The following is a 13,318-nucleotide window of genomic DNA, read 5'->3' on the forward strand; positions in this document are numbered from 1 at the left end:
AGGGGAAGTAATGCCTTGAACCATTCTAGGGAGGGTTCATTGTCTTCTATGCAGGATTCCAAACAAGTTGCTTGGACTAGCCATTACCACAGGCAAATCATTAACATAAGACCCAGCACCATGTCTTCCCAACTTTTGCAAATTAATGTTATGCAGCTGCTCAAAACTATCGCCCACTAGGCTGAGGCCAGACTGAATGGCCTTCCTAACCTTCTGTGCTAGATGTTGCAATTGACAATTACTACACCTTGCATTTATACAGTGCCTTTAATGTAGTAAAATGTCTCAAGGTGCTTCACGGGGACGTTTTCTAACAAAATTTGACATTGAGCCACATAAGGAGATACTAGGACAGGTAACCAAAAGAGTTACCTCTTTTAAACTTACCTGTTTTAAGGAGCATCTTAAAGGAAGAGAGAGAGGTAGAGCAGCAGAGAGGTTTAGGGAGAGAATTCCAAAGCTTAGGGCCTAGGCAGCTGAAGGTGGAGCGATTAAAATTGGGAATGCGCAAGAGGTAAGAATCGGAGGAGTGCAGAGATCTCGGAGGGCTGTAGGGGGTTAGAGATAGGGAAGGGCGAGGCCATGGAGGGATTTGAAAACAATGATGAGAATTTTAAAACAGAGGCGTTGCTGGACGAGAAGCCAAGTTAGGTCAGCGAGCACAGGAGTGATGGGTGAACGGGACTTGGTGCGAGTTAGGATACAGGCAGTTTTGGATGAGCTCAAGTTTATGGAGGATGGAAGAAGAGAGGACAGCCAGGAGAGCCTTGGAATAGTCGAATCTAGAGGTAACAAATGCATGGATGAGGGTTTCGGCAGCAAATGAGGTGAGGAGGGGTGAAGACGGGCGATGTTATGGAGGTGGAAGTAGGCAGTCTTGGTGATGGAGCGGTTAATGGGGTCAGAAGCTCATCTTGGGGTCAAATAGGACGCCAAGGTCCAGACAGCCAAGGTTGCGAACGGTCTGGTTCAGCCTCAAACAGTGGTCAGGGAGAAGGTTGGAGTTGTGGCGAGGGAATGGTGTTTGCAGCGGGGACCAAAGTCAATGGCTTTGGTCTTCCCAATATTTAGTTGGAGGAAATATTTGCTCTTCGGACAAGCAGTGTGACAAATCAGAGGCAGTGGAGGAGTTGTGAGTGGTAGAGGTCAGGTAGAGCTGGGTATCATCAGCGTACATGTGGAATCTGACGTTGTGGTTTCGGATGATGTCGCTGAGGGGCAGCAAGTAGATGTGAAATAGGAGGGGACCAAGGATAGATCCTTGGGGGACTCCAGAGGTAACGGTGCGGGAGCAGGAAGAGAAGTCTTTTCAGGTGATTCTCTAGCTACAACTGGATAGATAAGAATGGAGCCAGGCGAGCACAATCCCACCCAGCTGGGCGACTGAGGAGAGGCATTGGAGGAGGATGGTGTGGTCAACCATGTCAATGGCTGCAGACAGGTCAAGAAGGATGAGGAGGGATACTTTACCATGGTCACAGTCACATGGGATGCCATTTGTGACTTTGATAAGGGCCGTTTCAGAACTGTGGCAATGCTGGAAACCTGATTGGAGGGATTCAAACATGGAGTTGTGGGAAAGAAGGGCACAGATTTGGGAGGCGACAACATGTTCAAGGACTTTGGAGAGGAAAGGGAGGTTGGAGATGAAGCAGTAGTTTGCAAGGATAGAGAGGTCTAGGGTGGGTTTTTTGAGGAGGTGGGGTGATGACGGCAGATTTGATGGGGAGTGGGGGGGGCGGGGGGAGGAGGACAGTACCTGAGGAGAGGGAACCATTATCAAGATCAGCTAACATGGGGACCAAGAAGGGAAGTTGGGTGGTCAGTAGTTTGGTGGGAATAGGGTCAAAGGAGCAGGAGGTGGGTCTCATGGTCAAGATGAGGTCGGAAAGGGAAAAAGGGGAGACAGGAGCGAAACGAGAGAAAGATGCGAGTTCAGGGCTAGGGCATGGGGGAACCTTAGGGGAAGCTTGAGTTGGTGGGATAGGGGAAGGGAGGGAAGCGGCAGAGGCAGTTAAGTGATGGTCTCAATCTTAGTGACAAAGAAGTCCATGAGCTTCTCGCATTTGTTGGAGGTGAGGGTGGAGGGGGCAGGGAGATATCTCTAATATCTGCAAGCCCTGCCCTTGAAATTGCTTATTGAGTTGATCCCCACATCATTTACAGCTTCAGATCGGTCAGTTTGCAACTCAGCCCTTATGCTACTTAATTTACATAACATTGAGGGCTCGATTCAAGGTACCATGTAAGTTGGCAGTCCCTCCATAATTGGTAAGAATCCAATGAATCTGTAGTTCAGCACATCATGAATCTCAGAGATTTTGATAAACTCCAATGACCAAAAGAAGTGATCATATAATATTACTGCTCCTACACTTTTGCCTTGAAGGTGTATTGCCTGTCTGCCATACCCTTCTGCACCTTGTAATCAGGGCTTTCTTTGAGCTGCACAACTCACAAGTGTAGCACTGAGTTATCAAAATAACCTTGCCACATGGCATTTTTGGAGAAGAAAAAAAAAAGTCCTCAAGTGCCTCAAGCCTGCAATGGCTCCAAACTAAAATGAAGTTTCTTGAATTCAATTTCCTCCTTCACAGCGGCTGTGATCTCTGTCCTGCACCGACAACATCACCTGGAGGCTGGAGGTGATGTGATACACTCCACTCCAAATAAAAGACTTTTCTTCTCTCTACAGATGAACCAGGATAATTTGGGGTTCAAAAGTAAACAGCACAACAAGAGAGAGTCTAACCATCTCCCCTTGACATTCAACGGCATTACCATCGCCGAATCCCCCACCATCAACATCCTGGGGGTCACCATTGACCAGAAACTTAACTGGACCAGCCATATAAATACTGTGGCTACGAGAGCAGGTCAGAGGCTGGGTATTCTGCGGCGAGTGACTCACCTCCTGACTCCCCAAAGCCTTTCCACCATCTACAAGGCACAAGTCAGGACTGTGATGGAATACTCTCCACTTGCCTGGATGAGTGCAGCTCCAACAACACTCAAGAAGCTCGACACCATCCAAGATAAAGCAGCCCGCTTGATTGGCACCCCATCCACCACCCTAAACATTCACTCCCTTCACCACCGGCGCACTGTGGCTGCAGTGTGCACCATCCACAGGATGCACTGCAGCAACTCGCCAAGGCTTCTTCGACAGCACCTCCCAAACCCGCGATCTCTACCACCTAGAAGGACAAGGGCAGCAGGCGCATGGGAACAACACCACCTGCACGTTCCCCTCCAAGTCACACACCATCCTGACTTGGAAATATATCGCCGTTCCTTCATTGTCGCTGGGTCAAAATCCTGGAACTCCCTTCCTAACAGCACTGTGGGAGAACCGTCACCACACGGACTGCAGCGGTTCAAGAAGGCGGCTCACCACCACCTTCTCGAGGGCAATTAGGGATGGGCAATAAATGCCGGCCTTGCCAGCGACGCCCACATCCCGTGAACGAATAAAAAAAAATAAAAAAAATGTTATTGGTGGGTGTTGGTGTAGCAGCAGGAGAGTACCTGGATTTGAAAACATTCTGGGTTCTTTACAAAAAGGTAATTAAAAGCTTAATTGGTGGGTATCCATAATAGTGGTCATTAACTACAGAGCAACCATTTCAAGTATTTATCTTCCAGGAGCTCCTCATGCTTCCCTCTTCTGTTAAACAATGCCAATACATTGCCCTTATCAGGTAATAATTAAAAAATGTTTTAAAACTGATTGTCCAGGACATCATTCTTTAATGTCTGGAGCCTATCACACTTTATGTTGTTTCAATAATAAAATGTTCTTGTGGACTGACTTAGCAGCATTCAGCATTGAATGGCGAATGATACATTGTGTTGAAAGTATCCCTTCTTTTTATTGTGCTTAACATAAAAGTGACCTAAGGTCATACATTATACTGTTTGGGGTAAACTACTTGTTTACAATTGTAATCTAGAACTAATATTTTGAAATAAAATGGACAATAGACTAAGAAATCTCAACTGCTTATCAACAAAGCTTGAGTTTAACTGATGTGCAGTCAATGCCAATCAGTTTTAAAACACCATTTAAAAAAGACTGTTAAAATGGTGGGAGTACAGCTTGGTATCTTGTGGTTGAAAGCACATTTACCGTTCAGTTATACTAGAGCCTGGCTGCCTGCCATTAGTGTATTGTTTTTTTTAAATCAGTGATTGGAATAAATGTATTTAAACAGAGGGATATGATTTCAGTTGTGTTTGCATGATGATTGCCACATATTGCTGTTCTTGCAAAAATATCAGTGGCAGTTTCTTCTGGTCAAGATCAGAAATTAAATTAAACTTATATAAGAATCAGCTCTTGTCCTTTATATTCGACAAGTGTCGATGTGTTTGGGAGAACGGTAGAAACAATGAATTCGTGCATGCGACAAAGTGAAGGATCATAAAAGCCTCCACAATATGGGCCCAGTGAGAGCAGTGAACAGGCAGCCATTATAGTGACAGTGGATGATATTCATTTCTCTGTGCAGGACAGTAGTCTGGCAGCTGGAGTTGTACGACTGCATATATGGGATAGAACACTTTAGATACCGTAGCAGAGCAACCCTTTTATTAATTTGTGCTCCTTTTTATATGGCATATATAATCATACATTACCCACATATATAACAAGGAACATGACTAACAGTGTGCACTTTCCAACTGCACTGTAAAAGTTAAAGCAACTATGGGGATTTAGGAGTCTCTGCCCAGTACACTGAATAAATAGTAAAAATGAGTCATTGAATGCAGTATCTAGAATTACTGACCAAACATCTTGCCTGAGCTGTTTTCAGTTTCTGGGTTTTGTTTGAATTGGTACTTTTTGTACTATGGTACTGAGATGTCAATGACAAAAGGAAACCTGGCAGTGTCACCCCAAACAACTGGAACACTGAAGTCCCAAGCATATTTGAAATCAAGGCTTTCTTTTGAGCTGCTCAACTGACTAGCGTAACACTCAGTTGTTATCAAAATGCAGACAATGTCCTTGTCACATGGCATTTGTGAGAGAAGAAGAAAAAATGTGTGTCCTCAAGTAAATCTCTTCCCGAGTCTAAACTGCAGATTATGCTGAAGGCAGACAGTGAGCCACAAGGCAACAAATTATATCAACTCCAGCCATAAAGGAAAGGGAGAGCTTTGAACATTTAATAAGAAAAAATGTTAGACTGACTTTACATTACTTCTGATTTACCAAGACCTTAAAACCGTTACTGTTTCTGATCCCATCATTAATTTGAAACCTATATAAACTACCCTCTTTCGAACTCATTCCCATTTACACATACATATTCTGAGCACGTCTCTCAAAGGCAATTTATTGTATCAAAGTCTGCTGCTTTATAACTAGTTGCAAGCCTCAGAGCAGAATAGGGTGAAAAAAAGCATAATCCTGAGCTCACATATAATAAATTATATTCAATTACAAATGTGGTCACAAAAAAGTAAATTACAGCACTAAGTTTACATTTCATCATAACCCATTTTCACAGTATAGACTATTGCACCCATTGCAATTCTGTTATGATTGTGAAGCAACAAAATTCTCAAGGTCCACAGCTGTCCCTTCTACAATTAAAAACGTTGGTAGGTTATTGTTCCTAGAAATGTTGGAAATAATCTAAAACACCTGCCAATGACCTGAAAAAATTCAAATAGTCTTCACCGCCAAGGTGCCCATGGAATGCCCAGCAGGCGTCTGCAGCTCATTTGCCTCATTTAAATGAGGCCTGAGGCCCAATATCAGGTGGGCCTCAAGCCTACCCGTTCCAGGGCAGGGTTCACTCTCTGCACCCAGTTCGTGCCGGCTTCCAATTTCTAGACCATAGATTGGATTTCAACTGCATCTTTCATTTAAATAGAAAAGCACAATTTCAAATCTTGCATTTTAAGTGATCAGTGCTCTGATTTTTCTAACTTGAAATCAGCTTTGGTTCTAGTGGATATTCATTTTGGGTTTGAGAAGATTCTGGACTAGGAGGGAGCCCATGTAATCCATCAAACCATGGTAATTGGCATCTTACAAAAAGAATATTTCAATGTGCTCCAGATCTGATTCCAGCTAAACAGAGGCCAAATGCCATTTTGCATTCTGAAAACACACAGAAAATTGGAGTATGGAACTTGTCCCCATTTTGCATCCGATGAAACTATGGAGTAATGCTGGGCAACCAAGTATGGCAAGCCTGAACCCGCAGCCTCACAAGAGTGCAGTCATCAACACAATGCAGGAGTCTGCTCAGTGAAAGGAAAGCTGGAAGTTGTACAGAGACTGAAAGCAGCCATTATTCCCTTGATCTTTAACATCCATCAATGAATTTAGCAAGCCACTTTTGAAGTGGAGATCAGTTAGCTTCGACCCTTAATCCAACAAAATTATTATGCAAATAATGATAAATAAAAAGAAAGTCAAAAGTATGCACTGCACCTGTACAGAAAGATCTATATCCTCAGGTTTGTAAATGTTAGTGAAAAACACAAAATTACACAAAGTGATGTTAATAGATGATAAATATGATCATATTTATTAACATTTCAAAGTCCTTTCTTTGTGAATTTTTGTGCTCATCAATCGAATGTTGTCATTCAGTGTCATGTCAAGCATAGCACAGTTTGATTCAAAGTAAAGCTCCTTTTAATGTGTCCTAACATCTGTCTTAACTCCAACATCAAAATGAACACCCTTTATGCACCAGTATGAATTTTTCCACTTCCCTCACCAACAATCCCTATCAGAATTCTTGAGATTGCCAATTTTGTACTAATCTGCATCAAATTGTACAATTCACAGGAACTGGATTGAGACTCCCCAAAGTAATTTCACAGTGGACCCTTACAGCCAGCAGAGATTCAAACCTAGGTCCCAGAGGGGAAAGGACATGTGCTAACCTACGAACTGGTTATCTTGAATTCTGGAGGAATTATGTTCCTGAACAAAGTCCATCAAAGCAGTTTATTCATTTGGAGAAACCACAAAAAATATTGCCTCTAAGTCACTGGAGAAGCAGAGCCACAGGAGAGTAGCCAGATCATGATAAACGGGTAAATATAACGACAGTGATATTCTGCCAGTGAACTTATTACAAACACTTAGTTGAACATCGTGTAAATGAAGTTCCATATCTGATTTCGGAGGGGAGGAGGAGAAGGAAAAAGAGGAAGCAGAGGGGAAAGTTCTTCTAACTTGCAGTTATAGAATGATGTGTATCACAGAAAGAAAGAAAGACTTGCATTTACATAGCGCCTTTCACAACTTCAGGACGTCCCAAAGCAGTTTACAGCCAATGAAGTACTTTTGAAGTGTAGTCACTGTTGTAATGTAGGAGACACAGCAGCCAATTTGCAAGGTCCCACAAATGGCAATGTGATAATAACCAGGTAATCTGTTTTTAGTAATGTTGGTTGAGGGATAAATATTGGTCTGGACACTGAGGAGAATTCGCCTACTTTTCTTCAATCGTGCCATGGGATCTTTTACATCCACCTGAGAGGGTGGATTGTCAATCCAATTTTAGGGAAGATTCTATGTCACATCTAAAAATTTGGGCTCTGAGTCTAAAAAGAAAGTCGACAAACTTCTTTGCTTTCCATATGCATTCAGCCTTCAGTTGAAGCCAAGTGTTGTTAGTTCCAGTCTCCATAGCTATGCATTCAAAAGGTGTTTGAACAAACCTAGTGCACAAACACACTGTATGGTCTGATCTGGAGCCTAGCTGCTTAAATTCCAGTGTTCCCATAATTACTGAGAGTGACAGATTATTAGTCATCCACTAACAGGTTGGAGACGCTTTAAAAGCAGAACATTACAGCAGAATGCATGATAATAGACAGGAAAAATATGAGCATTCTCTATGAGGATGTGGTTACCACCGAACTGCAATTTTCAGGGCATAGGGCGTATTTCAGATGTGGTATTAGTAGTTAGTGGTGTATGCTACTCGTGATCAAGCCGAACAATTGTTCTTCTCTACTATTTAGGAAATAGTTTCATTATTTCTTGAAGTGTTTTTACTCTAGCCACCACAAAAAGAAAACACAATACAGAGAAAAATATCCAGAAAACATTGAAGAAAAAAATCAGATCATAATCTGGATGCACTGAAAGCTTTTTAGACTCAGAACTAGGCACTGACTTTGAAGATCCTTTTTTTAAAAACTGTTTATCTACCATGTTTGGGGTTTTCTCCAAAGTGCAATTTAATCTCTCACTGCAGAAGGATTTCCTTCTCTGTAAGATCCCATAGGAGCCCAGAACAACTATTTGTCAATGACAGGGAAAGGGGAGAATTATCAGTTTGACTCAAAGTAATGCTTTTGAGTCAACAGTAAACAGTGCAACCTTCAAAAAAAAAGGTGCAGAGTCATTTAGGTGCTCATCCTTGAATACTGGCAACAATAATTTTTAGGCGATTATGTCCTAGGCCCAGTTATAGTCCAGTTTTTGTGTTGATGTGATGTAGTATTTGCACAGCATCGAAAAAAGGGAGAAAGGCTTAGACCGACAGGCTAGTTAGCCTAAACTCGGTGGTGGGCAAATTATTAATCGTCATTTAGAAAGGCGCAGATTAATCAGGGACAGTCCGCATGGATTTGTTAAGGGAAGGTCGTGTCTGACTAACTTGATTGCATTTTTTGAGGCGGCAACTAGGAGGGTCGATGAGGGTAGCACGTTTGATGTAGTCTACGTGGATTTTAGCAAGGCTTTTGACAAGGTCCCACATGGCAGACTGGTCAGAAAAGTAAAAGCCCATGGGATCCAAGGGAAAGTGACAAATTGGATCCAAAACTGGCTCAGTGGCAGGAAGCAAAGGGTAATGGTCTACAGGTGTTTTTGTGACTGGAAGGCTGTTTCCAGTGAGGTGCCGCAGAGCTCAGTTCTAAATGTTTTCACTCAGAGGGTGGTGGGGGTCTGGAACTCAGTGCCTGAAAAGGTGATAGAGGCAGAAACCTTCGTTGAATTTAAAAAGTGGATATGCACTTGAAGTGGTATATATAAATGATTTAGACTTTAGGGGGATTGATTAAGAAGTTTGCAGATGACATGAAAATTGGCCGTATGGTTGATAGTGAGGAAGAAAGCTGTAGACTGCAGAAAGATATCAATGGACTGGTCAGGTGGGCAGAAAAGTGGCAAATGGAATTCAATCCGGAGAAGTGTGAGGTAATGCATTTGGGGAGGGCAAACAAGGCAAGAATACACAATAAATGGGAGGATGCTAAAAGGTGAGCAGGAAATGAGGGACCATGGAGTGCAGGACAGGTAGATAAGGTGGTTAAGAAGGCATACGGGATACTTTCCTTTATTAGCCAAGGCATAGACTATAAGAGCAGGGAGGTTATGCTAGAACTGTATAAAACACTAGTTTGACCACAGCTTGAGTACTGCGTACAGTTCTGATCACCACATTACTGGAAAGATGTAAATGCACTAGAGAGGGTACAGAGGAGATTTAGGAGGATGTTACCAGGACTGGAGAATTTTAGCTGTGAGAAAAGATTGGAGAGGCTGGGATTGTTTTCTTTGGAATAGAGAAGGCTGAGGGGAGATTTAATAGAGGTGTATAAAATTCTGAGGGGCCTAGATAGAGTGGCTAGGAAGGACCTATTTCCCTTAACAGAGGGGTCAGTGACCAGGGGGCATAAATTTAAAGTAATTGGTAGAAAGATTAGACAGGAGTTGAGGAGAATTTTTTTCACTCAAAGGGTGGTGGGGGTCTGGAACTCATTGCCTGAAAGGATGGTAGAGGCAGAAACCCTCATCGCATTTAAAAAGTACTTGAATATGCACTTGAAGTGCCATAACCTACAATGCTGCAGACCAAGAGCTGGAAAACGTGATTAGGCTGGATAGCTCTTTTTTGGCTGGCACAGACACGATGGGCCAAATGGCCTCCTTCTGTGCTGTAAATTTCTATGATTCTATGAATAACTGTGGATTCAAGTTATCGAACCAGTGGCAAATCAAATTCTAGCAAGTTGAATTCAAGAGAGTTGTGTCACACTGCTTCGCAATGACTATGGTGTAACTGCAGCTCAAGAACAGTAGAATGCAGATTTGTGCTCACCATTCCCCACTGTCTAAATTTCTGAACCAGTGGTGCAGTCATTACTGGCAGAGGCCTAGGAGCCTACAAGCCAGTATGGTGGCTGGCACGGAGAAAGAATAAACTATGAAATAATATATGCTTCATGAAAGACAACTATTTTGCCAGAGTGAAGTTACAAGGGTAAGTTTTCTGAGACTTCACCCGCCCACAATATGTATCAGTAAAATTGCGAGCAGCATTTTAGCGGTGAGGGAGGTGTCCCACCCTGGCCAAAGACTGGGAACATATACCATACAACATCCAGGCAAGAGAAAATCCTATAGAATGTCATAAGCACACTATGGACACTTCCCATCATGCTTTATCTAGTGGTAGTGCAGTTTGCAGAACCAAACCAGAGACCTGAGTGAACTATTCTCAATGGTAACTAGATAATTTTGTGGCAGACAATATTCTGTAAAACATTCCTAGTTCACGTTCTTTTCCCAACTTTTTGTTTAAATTTTTCCTCCATTTTTATCCCTCTTCTCATGAAGGCTGTGACTTCTTCTAGGGTGAGAGTCTACAGCTCTCAGTAATTCTCTGGGACAATGTCCACGTGTTTTTTCTTAAGTGTTATTGTAGACATTCAGTGTTAGAAGGCCATTCACCTGTGTAGGATATGAGGGGCACCACATCTTCTTCTCCCCTTTCAGCAGGGGTCATTCATTATTGATCAAAAGTGGGACCCCTGGCTGATTTCTCCACCTCCTAGTCCAATGATGTTGATCTTAATCTTTGCACTTCTGCCCCTGGCTTGTGTCTAGTTTACTAGAATCATAGAAAGGTTGCAGCACAGATGGAGGCCATTCGGCCCACGAGTCCACGCTGGCTCTATTCAAGAGCAATCCAGCTAGTCCCATTCCCCCGCCCTTTCCTCGTAGCCCTGCAAATTTTTTCCTTTCAAGTACTTATCCAGTTCCTTTTTGAAGGCCATGATTGAATCTGCCTCCACCTCCTCTGGCAGTGCATTCTAGATCCTAACCACTCGCTGTGTAAAAAAAGTTTTTCTTCATGTCAGCTTTGGTTCTTTTGCCGATCACCTTAAATCTATGTCCTCTGGTTCTTGACCTTTCCGCCAATGGGAACAGTTTCTCTCTATCTACTCTGTCTAGACCCTTCATGATTCTGAATACCTCTATCAAATCTCCTCTCAACTGTCTCTGTTCCAAAGAGAACAACCCCAGCTTTTCCAGTCTATCCATGTAACTAAAGTCCCCAACAATGTAACTCCAATTTGGATCAATACAGGTTTTGTCACTTATCGCTACAGCTAATAGGAGAAAAGATCCTCACAAGTGTTGGTTAACTTTGATTTTGTTAACAAAATACATACTACACAAGGCCCTGGCCTTGGTTATTCTTCACTCAATTGTATGTAGCCCTGAGGAAACCTAGAAGAAGCAAAATCTGATGGATGATAAATGAGATTGCTGGCTTTGTAAAACAGAAAATAACTGATGCTGTAAATAAACAATTAGCTCATTCATGCACTGACCCTGTAAGTGTGCTTTAGGAAAGCTCTGGTTACTTGTGGGACCATCTTTGATGAAAGTAAAACTGTATTTACAGTCTAGTTTAGATTTATTAATTTCTTGAGGATTGTAATTTGGGTATTTGTGTTAAATTGCTAACAAAGATGCCGAACACTGACAAGCACTTATGCCCATTTATTCTTCTAGGAGAATGAACACAAGTCCCAGTCAGAAATCCGAGGCAATCCCAATTGGATTAATTTCGTTAGGCAGAGCCAAAAGTGTTCTTTATTTTGGGCTCAGAATGATTGCACAGAATAGCAGAATTCTCCGATGCAGAAGAAATCTGGTCTCATTCAATTGTACCATTGATTTTTGTGCTAATTTCCAGTTTGGATACAACTCTCAGTACACTGGGCTTGGGTCAGTTCATATTAAGCTGATATCTGATATCAAAATAGAGGTCAGATCTTTTGTTCCTGCTGGTACAAAGCTTACATCAAACGCACAGGACCAGTGGATTAATATGACCCTATTACTGCCAGAGACGTTTGGCTAACATCCGCAATAACATTAGGAGTCACTAACTGGCACAATTGTAAATGTGTCAGTGGCACTATTCTCTGCAGCCCAAGGAAGTGGCATAACAGTCACAGTCAGGAATTTGAAACACATTGGGGGAGAAATTCAAATTATGGCTGCCCGTTTTGTGCAAGTAAAATGGGCGTGAAGCCTCCAAATTACATGTTGGGTTCTGATCTGGACCAGACAGGCACGGGTGATTCCAGGGTGCCCACCTAAAACAGGCGTTAAGCTCCTTAAATATGCAAATCGGGGTCCTATGCCAGTTCTAAGACGGCAAATGCAGAATTCAGATACAAATGAGCAGCGCTTGCGCTGTAAATGCTCCGCCTAGTCTACCAGGTCTTGAGCAGTAGAACCAGCGTCCTTAAAGGCATATGTTCTGCTTGGTTTACCAGGTCTTGAGCAGCAGAACCAGCATCCTTAAAATTAAACTGTAGGACCAGTGTCTTTAAAGGCACATGCACCACCTATTGTATTAGGTTTTGAGCAGCATAACTAGAGTCCTTAAAATCACATGCTCCATCTAGTTTACCAGGTCTTGAGCAGCAGAATCAGCATTCTTAAAGGCACATGCTCCACCTAGTTGTACTAGGTTTTGAGCAGCATATCCAACGTCCTTAAAGGCACATGCTCCGCCTAGTTTCCCACGTCTTGAGCACCAGAAGTCGTGTTCTTAAAGACACATGCTCCACCTAGTTCTACTAAGTCTTGAGCGGGATAACCAGAGTCCTTAAAGGCGCATGCTCTACCTAGTTTCCCACATCTTGAGCACCAGAAGTAGTGTTCTTAAAGACACATGCTCCACCTAGTTCTACTAAGTCTTGAGCGGAATAACCAGGGTCCTTGAAGGCACATGCTCCACCTAGTTGTAACAGGTCTAGAGCCGGATAACCAGCATCCTTAAAGGCATATGCTCCGCCTAGTTTCAGTTTTTATTTTTGGAGAAGTAGGAGTGTTCCTCCTATGCCCACAAAGAAACCCCAGCCCGCTGCCGCTGTGTTTGAGCCCCCCACCCCAGGGTTGCTGCCCACCTCAGGCCCAACCTGCCAGCCGGCTCATCGTGAAAGCCGGCCAATTACCCACCTCCCCAGACTGATGAGCTGCAGCGGGATGTCCATACGGCGCCCGCAGCTCGCTGGTAACATTTGA

At 43.0% G+C, this 13,318-nt stretch overlaps 1 protein-coding gene across 4 annotated transcripts in view; it reads right to left on the bottom strand.

Moving 5' to 3' along the window:
- Positions 1 to 13,318, bottom strand: part of trim2a (tripartite motif containing 2a) — a 176,061-nt gene that overhangs the window by 60,294 nt on the left and 102,449 nt on the right. The window lies entirely within an intron of this gene.

The sequence above is a fragment of the Heptranchias perlo genome, chromosome 1, assembly GCF_035084215.1.
Source record: "Heptranchias perlo isolate sHepPer1 chromosome 1, sHepPer1.hap1, whole genome shotgun sequence".
Lineage (NCBI taxonomy): Eukaryota > Metazoa > Chordata > Chondrichthyes > Hexanchiformes > Hexanchidae > Heptranchias > Heptranchias perlo.